Source organism: Cricetulus griseus, chromosome 5 (assembly GCF_003668045.3).
Source record: "Cricetulus griseus strain 17A/GY chromosome 5, alternate assembly CriGri-PICRH-1.0, whole genome shotgun sequence".
NCBI lineage: Eukaryota > Metazoa > Chordata > Mammalia > Rodentia > Cricetidae > Cricetulus > Cricetulus griseus.
In genome coordinates, this window is record NC_048598.1 from 8,469,857 (window position 1) to 8,479,034 (window position 9,178).

The 9,178-nt window shown below is 41.4% G+C and overlaps 1 pseudogene; it reads right to left on the reverse strand.

Moving 5' to 3' along the window:
* Positions 1-592: 592 nt before the first annotated feature.
* LOC113836106 lies at positions 593-1,298 on the reverse strand (annotated as a pseudogene).
* Between the last annotated feature and the right edge of the window lie 7,880 nt (positions 1,299-9,178).

Consider the following 9,178-nt stretch of genomic DNA (forward strand, 5'->3'; position numbering starts at 1 on the left):
AACTCAGTGACAGCAAACACTGAACAGTAACTGTCTCTTTGTGCAGTAATGGGTGGGGTGTAGGGGGGGAAGGGGGACAGAGTGGGGAGTTGGAGTGACCATAGGGCCAAAGTTGTTCTCTGGAAACAGAAGATGGGAAAGGAGAGTAGGAGGTCAAGTTCCTTATGGAAATGGGAGGCCGAGGGATGAAAAATGGGTGAAGTGGGATGGGGTGCTTATCCCACGCATGGTTTTCTCCTCTGAATAGGAAGAGGCTAATAGTTTAATCAAGCATAAAAACAGAGAGGAAATGAGCCTATGGGGCAGACACACTCAGCCCTTGATCCTTCTTCTTCAGTCCAGAGTCATGGAGCTTGTGGAGCACTGAGTGGGGCTGATGGGCAGAATTGGGAAGCTCAAACCATGGCCTCCTTGGAAAATGGTCATGTGATGGCTCCAGCTCTGAGGAGGGCGAGGTCATGTTCCCCACTCTGTCCATGGGACCCCGAAACCATCCAGCAAGGTAGGCTCTGGAAAGGGACCTAGTTAATCTCTGACCCTAGGGCACCTGACTAAAGATCGAATTGCTGTGGAAGCTGGTTCCAGGGCAATCTTAGTGACAAGTGATGCTGAAGTCACAATGAAATCTGTTGTGCCAGCGACTGAAGACGGATCCAAGAAGTAGAAAAACAGGCAGGTAAGGCACCTTTTTCTCCAGAATGACAGCTACATAAGAGTTGCCATCCACCAAGCCTCTAAACAGCATGTCAGAGCAGAAAAGTTGTAACCAAAGGAAAAGGTTGTAACTTATAGCCACGTGTCTCAAACTCTACTCCAACCTGAACCTGCTCATTTGCCCTGTGGCAATAACTTTCATTGGCTCCACCTTATCCAAGACTCAGTGTACCTACCCAGTGTACAGTAAGTGCTTCCCAGTCAGAGTCAGTATATCCCTTTCTCCACATGGTCTCCAGTGACAAACCTGCTCCCCTTTAAGCCCTGTGCAATGGGTGAGCAGACAATGAGCAAGCACAATCCCTGGTTCTCCAGTTAAGTTCAGATTTCCTGGGTCACAGTGGTTGCGTAGTCATCGCCTCCATCACTGGCATGTCAGGACCTTTAGCCTACTGTGTCTGAAAGACGGCCTTAAGTTAGAATGACTCTGCCAACAGAAGAGAGACCTGGGCCTTGAGATTACCACTGATCTCCACATCCTCCACCACTGGGCAACATTTAGGTGGCGATAAGTCCCGGGAATTGACCATGTGGAAGCCATAGCCTGGCAAGTCCAGGGCACTTGTTTGCACAAAGTGAGCCATCTAGAAATGGCCGCTCAGTAATGTCTGGCAAGGAGCTTCGTACCCTCCATATGTGCTAGGAATACATTTTTTGCATAACAGGTGCAGCTCCTTGAAGAACCTGGGGTTGGGCATTGTTTGCTCTCAGTGGGGGCTTTGGCAGAGTCCCCATTAGTTCCAGGCCCAGTGTGTTACCCACATTAGTTCAGAGGACAGGAGAGGGTCAGGGTTAGTCTGGAGAAATACTCCATTGTTCTCTCTTCTTCCTTTTCCTAAAAACAGCTCCTCTTCATGACTTTACTAGTCATGCTTTAGTTTCAGGTGTATATAGTCTTATTTTCTGTCAAGTTATTCCAGTTTTATAAACTGTTATTTGGTGTACTTTCTTAGAAGAGGTACCTCTTCAATTATTTTTTCTTCAATTATAGAGTCAATTTCTGAGTTTTACTTTTGTAGCTCCCTCGATGTTCCTCTTTGTTGTATCTTCTATAGTTTCATTGGTCATAAACATCTCTGTGTCTGGATGCACATGTGTGTACAGCATAATATATGGAAACATATACAACCTCACAGTTTTTTTATGGCTTCATTTTTATACTTGTTTATTTGTTTATATGTGTGTAGGAACAATGGTGGGCATGCAAAGGTCAGAAGAGAACCTGAAGAGTTGATTTTCTTCTTCTTCTGTTTTGTAGATTTTGGAGATTGGACACTAACACAACCATTGGCACCTTGGTAATCAATCCATTTTGTGAAGTAAAGACGGTGAGTGCATCTGAAATGAATAGGGCTAAAGTAATTGGAAAGGATATGGACAAATCTTTGGGGTGATTTTACTACTTCACACTTTTTAAGAAGAGTGATGGTTGCAGTACATTTTCCTTTGTCAATAACGCAATACTGATGATTTGTGTGTTTATGAATCACATCTCAAATTCCCAAGGTGTTCTATGAAGGGAGAGCTCCACTATGACTGACAATTGAGCGTTGTTATTGTTGGGGAGAGAGAGCGTCATCAATTGAGAGGATGCTGGCATTGCTAACTGTGGGTCTATTCTTCGGTGCAATACCCTCCCCTCCCACACCATCCACCGTCTGCATGAGCAAGCATTGTCAGCCATGTTCAGAAAGCCAAAAAGGACAGAAATAGATTGTTTACTGTTCCTTAGTAGGCTTCCATATAAACTCTTATTTGGAGTATGGCTCTATGCTCACTACCATTTCTGGACCCCAGAGCCCAGAATGCCTTCCCTTGCTCACCTTGAGGAGTCAGCTACGTCATCTCCTACTCAATGTACAGGACACAGGCTGTGTGAAGTTGAGGAAGGAATGAAGAAATGTGATGTTTTAATTGTTTTTTTTTTCTGAATCTGAACCAATGTAAATCTCTGAAGGTATGTTACCACCAACATTGAATATTTCCTACCTGTTTTCCTGTAGGTATTCCTGCCTGAATAACATCACACATCAGCTTGGCTGTACTTTTGGTTTTGTTGAGCACACCCTTGCCTTTTGGTTTTGTTGAGTACACCCTTGCCTTTTGTTGTGCTGTTTGGTTACATACCACTTGTCCCCCTGCTTTCTAGCTTGTAAAATGTTCTTGCTCTATCTCATTTGCTTTTATCTTCTTACCTAATTTTTTCCTGTGGGTTTCTCCTAAGTCATCTTTCTGTTGTTTTGGTGCTGTTTCCATGAAACAGAAGGGCTGTACCTTTCCAGTTTGCCCTGCCTGACAAGAAACACCAACTCTAGCTTTGTCTTCCTCATTTGCTCTCGGTTTTGTAATCACACTTTCCTCAGCTTTCATGATCACACCCAAGTGGTGATTTCTGATTCTCATCTTCTAGCATTGACCTTCTCAGACTGTAAAATTTAAGTGTCCTCTGCCTCCAGCAGAACCTCACATGAATGACCCAAGTTCATCTTGACCGACACAGAAGTCATGACTATACTTCCTAATTTGTGGACTGAAAGAAGTTCTCTCTCAGCTGCTTATTACTCCTCATCTCATTTCATCACCGATTTCTGTTAATTCTGCTTCTAGGATTTCTAGGAAATTGACCTCTTTCTACTCCTGTTGGTCTGTTTTGAATCTGGGAGATCAAAATGCAGCCCTCAAGCCTCTATGCTATTCAAAATCCATCCATTGTGTAGTTATTACTACATCATAAGAGTCACTTAGCATAGACTTTCTGGGAACAAAACTTCACTGTTCTTCTCATCCTCTACTGCCTTCTCTCCTATAGCCTCTGCCATCTTTCCATGGTGCCTTCTTGATGGAGACTACTCTGTCCCATTTGCCTGTAGAATAACTGATTACACTCTTAGGGGTGGGGATTGAAGAGACAGCCTTTCCATCAACACATGCAACATCTTCTAGCAGAAAATATTCCACTTGATTAGGCAACAAAGACTTAATTTGAAAATACAACAAAATGTAGTATTTTCAGTAAAACAGGGAAGATCTCAGGGGATTGGACACTGACTAGCAAAGGATTACACATCCCATGCAGATGGTGTTTCTTTATAACAAGATAAATCAAGTACCTATGTCCTAGGGATAACCAGTAACCAGGACTAACCCTGTAAGAAAATGGAATACTTATCTCTGAGTGGGATGAGAGGTTCTGTGAGAAAATCAAAACACATTTAAAAAACACCATCCCACAAAATCAGTGTCATGATGACTTTATAATTCGTTCTAGCTATAAACTATTTAACGTTCTTCAATAAAAAATCGGAAAGGACCAAAGAACATGTGATTTTTCTTTGAAAAAAGAAAGATCCTGTTTTAAACACAGTAAAAGGTTTGTGTGGGTTCAAAAGGGGCGGCATAGACACTATTTTTCTTTTTTTTTTTTTTTTGCTATCATTGGCTTGCTTTCAACATTGGTGTCCAAAACAAATGAATCTGGATGGAAGCAGTTAAGGGCTGAAGCGAGCTGGGCCAGTTCTTTTAAAGATGCTGTTGCTGCGCTTCCCTCCCCCATTTCAAATCTGGGTTGGGAGATAGAAGCCACTTCAGCTCAGTGAGTCACTTTGACATCCTTGCCAGGACAATTAAACTTCCAGTATAAAGCATGACCCGAAGCCTGCCCTCCACCAACCATCCCATCTCAACCTCCCCACCCCACAGGGTCAGCTCTTGACATTTAACAGCTCGCAATTTCAACTGCTTGGCCAATGAAGCCAATTAAATGCTTTTGCAAATGATTTGCTTTCTTCCACATATTGAGTGATATAGAAAAAGTGGTGTTGGTTCCTCTGCAGGTCTGAGCAACAGTACACATGCCTCTTGATCGTGATGGAGGCAGTCTTTGCAGCATGGGGAAAGTCAGGTCAGTTCTCCATCCATTACTCCTCTTCTTTCCTGCCCTGACTCTTGAAGGAAAGAAGAAAGGAAGAATTCCAGGGAACACAGCCAAGAAAAAAGATGTATAGCCTGGGCATCCCCATCATAGATGGCTGCATGAAGTCTTGGGGATTAAGCTTCTTGAACTACCAGTTACTGAAGCAGTTAATACATCTTGCAAATTTGTGGCTGCCTGATTGCTAACAGCTGAGAAGTTTTGCCTCCTACTCTCAACTACTATTGATGTCTTGCCATATTTTGAATATAATCCCCTCAACAGCATTACCTCATTTTTTTTACTCCACTCTTGTAGATTAGCTCATCTGGGTTATGCTCTTTGGTGTGTTGGTGTTGACTGTTGACTGTGTCTTAATTTTTCATTTTAAAGGCATCTCTAACTATAACAGGTGCTTAATGAACTTGGTCTTCTTCAACATGATATGGTCCACCTGAGCCTAAGGAGGGGCTTCCGTTTTTGCTTCCTCATTGCTTGGTGTCGACAGGCTAGCTGGCATGTAAAAAGAGAAGGCGTTTCAAGACTCTTTCCTTCTCAATCTTTGTGACACTCCCCCTCTTACAGGGATATTTTCCAGCATGACTGGGATGGAGGTTCCATCTTTATATACTCTAATGTGATGAGATTCTCAGCTACTTTATTAAAGAACACTTTTATATTTGGTGTGTGTGTGTGTGTGTGTGTGTGTGTGTGTGTGTGTGTACTTAAAATTACAGTCTATACTTCCCAGGACACAGAATTCAATATTAAAGACAACCAAACTCAATTTAAATAAGATAACCCAAAGTATAATGGAACTTTACTATCCTCTGTTCCAAGTCCTGATGTACCAGGCAGTTTCACTGCAAATCTAATTAACTCTACTTCCCCCCACCCCACTCATCCAAATTATAGCCCTCAGATAAACATATGCACAAAAGGTTCTAAGCACTCTGTCCCTGAGGTTTTTCTCTCTTCAGTAAGTGAAACAAACAAAGCACAATTTCTGTCTCTTGTCTCCTCCCTCCATACATCTCTCTACTGCCACCTCTGGCTCTTCTAACTCCATCTTTATCTCTATCCCTCCGCTTATCCCTGTCCCTGTCCTTAGCCCTATTCCCACCCCAATCCCTACCTCTACTGCCTCTATTTTTACCTCAGTCCTCCCCTTACCTACATCTACCCCCTACCCATCTCTTCTTGTTATTGTCACTATCCGTGTCTTTGTCACTGCTTATCCAAAATGACTCACATGACATGGACCCCATTCTTCATGGTTGAGCACTGTACAAGGGATTGAACAAAAGTGATGGAGGAGCTCAGCCCTTCCTATTGCTTAGCATGGGGGGGGGAATACAAGCCTAAAGAGACACATTTCAGGTCCATAGAGCGAGCGTGGGAATAAGCAGGAATGTGTGGACGCCGGCAGGAGAGACCGGTTACCTCCTTTGTGAATTGAGTTAGATTTCAAAGAGTGGGAGAGGCCTCCTGCACACGAGTAGGCGTTTGCAAGACAGAAATGAGGTGGTGGCATGAGAGCAGAAGAACACGATGTGCAAGGCTGTCCGTCCTGAGTTAAGTGTGGGGTGTGCTTAGGGAATGGCGAATGAGCCAGTGCGGCTGGACTTTGGGTTGTGTGGGAAGAAATGGCAGAAACCCAGGATACAGAGATGGAAAAGACCCATTATCTCATAGTCCCTCTCTCCATCTCTTCCTTCTCTGTCTCACAGCCAGTGTGTCCTTGATGTTCTCATCCATGGCTGGCCCAGGGAAGTTGATTTAATCTCTTTGAACTCAAAGGAAGGAGGTCAGGAATGGAGGCAGGCTAGAAGCCAGGTCACAACCTTTCTTCTCAATGGCCAAATGCTTTGGCTTTACATGTGAATGTCTCTGTCTTTATAAATCTGAGTTACTCAACATTTAGGTAATGTTCTATTTTTAATCGGTTTACTCAGATTAGTATTTGAGACATTCTTCATCTTTAAATCCAGTTCCTTAGATCCAATAAAGGATAGACTATCATTTGATGCACCTTCATGAAATCACAACTGACAGTTGTTTGAGATTCATGTCTGGCCTCGAGACAAGTGACAAAGTAACATATCAAAATGCTTTTACTTCCTCATAGCATCCAAACAAAACTGTAATATATCTCCTTGTGGGAAAGGGCCATTTCATTCCTTCTTGCACTTACCACTGGCATGGCTGCATGTTTTTTAATTACAAAGCTATTTCTCAGCAGTGTTGGAAGTAAAGTCACATGATGGTAACTTGGTGTGATATGGAGTAGCCTTGATATGTAACAAAACATCAAAGCTGTGCTTCAGTAGACAACATGAGTTTAGTTCACACGATTGTTCTACCAAGAGTACCAGAAACCCCAAAGAGCCACATCATTGCATTTTTCCATTTGTAGCTATTATGTTAACCATTAAACAAGCACTTACTGTGGTTTCTGAGAGACCAAAAAGAGAAAGAGCCAAGTTGCCCTTGAGAATTAAGTTAGAATACGAGACCAGAATTGAAAGGTCTAACAAAGAGTTATTATAGCATCTAGCAATCAATGTGGAGACAAAAATTCAAACCAAAACAAAACAAATACAATCCAAATGGGGTATTTTTTTAACTTAACAAGGTTGGTTGAAATAGCAAGACAACTAAATGAAGTTCTGCACACATGATATGAAACAAAAGTCCTTTTATGATGCTGGCCACATATAGCAACAGATAGAATCTCACAGAATTTTAAACCCAAAGAAGTCTACAAGTTTTAATTTGAAATACTATTATTTAATTAAATATCTTTATTTAACCTTAGTTAATGGCTTAAAAGATTAATTGACAATATTTTAGCAAAGAGATAGTACAGAGGATTTTGAATGTTTCCAACAGAAAACAGTGAGTCATCATTTAAAACGATGGGTGCCATGCCACTGTGTCCTGAGCTGGCCATTCATCACACATTGTATATATGTATTAAAACGTTACACTGTGCCCTACAAATAAACATAATAATTATGTGCCAATTACATGACAACTATTAAACATTAAACTGCCTAGAGAAGTATAAATAATTTATAGTTTTAAAATGTTGATATTCTAAAATCTTATAAATTCTTGCATTAATTTTATCTTTTGTATCATGCTATGTCACTGCCTGTATTTAACATACTGTGACAGACAAAGTACAATTCAAATCATCATTCTGATGTAAGTTGTACTCTATTCTGCCTTGTTTTAGACATATCTACACATATTTTTCCTTTAGAGATTTTATGTAATATTGCCACAGTGACAGTAGTTACCTGTATAAGATCTATACAAGATCAAGACAAAATTCCTCCATGGATAGGGGAGGGGATTCCCAAGGCTCCACCCATAGCCAAGGAGTTATTGGCAATTTAAAGCTGTGAACAGCAGGCTAGTTAGTCTCCTTTGGGGATGTGACCACTGGTAGGCTCCAGTAGCTGATACCACACCCTTGGGCATATGGGCAGCACTAACTATTCTCAGGGTGCTATAAATAAAATAAAAATGAGGACATGAAGTTGGGAAGGATATTGGGAGATACTAGAACCTAGAGGGAGGTAATGTTGGGTGGGAATGAACAAAATATATGAGATTTTCAATATAATAAAAACAGCATTAAAAACAAAGAAGCAAAGAATAGCATGCATATGCTTATTTCCTTCTTAGCACATCACAAGGATTATGAGGGTTAGTCTCTCTGTGTGTAATAGATTGCAATTTATGGAGAAGTCCTTCCGTGTCAGGTGTTTATTCAGTTGCATACATACAATGTGAGCCTTCCAACAGCTCTGGGAGATAACCCACCTTAATTCCATTTTGCAGAAGAGGACAATGAGTAGAGATTAAGGAACCAGTGGGCAGTAAATCCCAGATCTGACATGTGTGCTAAAGTTGACTCGCACCAAGCTTTTCATCACAGCTGTGGATTACCCAGCTGGCACATGAAGTCAGCACTGTAATCCTTGGTGGACATACAACATGGTCCTGACTTAAAAATAGAATGGTTAGTTATTAAATGAGTTATCAAAAGTAGAAAGCAGTGTAGTGAGAAACAAAGAAACTCTCAAGCCAATGTTCTTTTAATAGAGCAATTTCCTATGCATGATTATTTCTGTGCAGAGGTAAAGTTGAATTTTTCAAATCTACCTAATCAAAGCCACTCTGGGTTTGATTTGAGCACAACTTCCTTTTCTTTGTATCATTTTTTTCTGTAAGGAGATTAGTAATAGCTGCAGCCTACTAATAACTCTGCATGACTTCATTGTAACCCTAGGGTCACTTTGCTCAAAAAACTGAGTTGGTATTGTCAGCTTTGAGATCAAGATCTTAGATGCTAAAGAGTCAGACGAGCTCTTCAAAAGGACTTGCGGATGCTAGATTTTCTAATTCATGCTTCAGAGCTTTAGGATAATAACAATCCTGTTCACAATACTTTTAAAGTAGATTAGACACCACTCCGCCCCACCCCCGCCAGAATGAGAGTATTTGAACATATCTGAGTGCTTCCTTGATTCAGAGCCATGG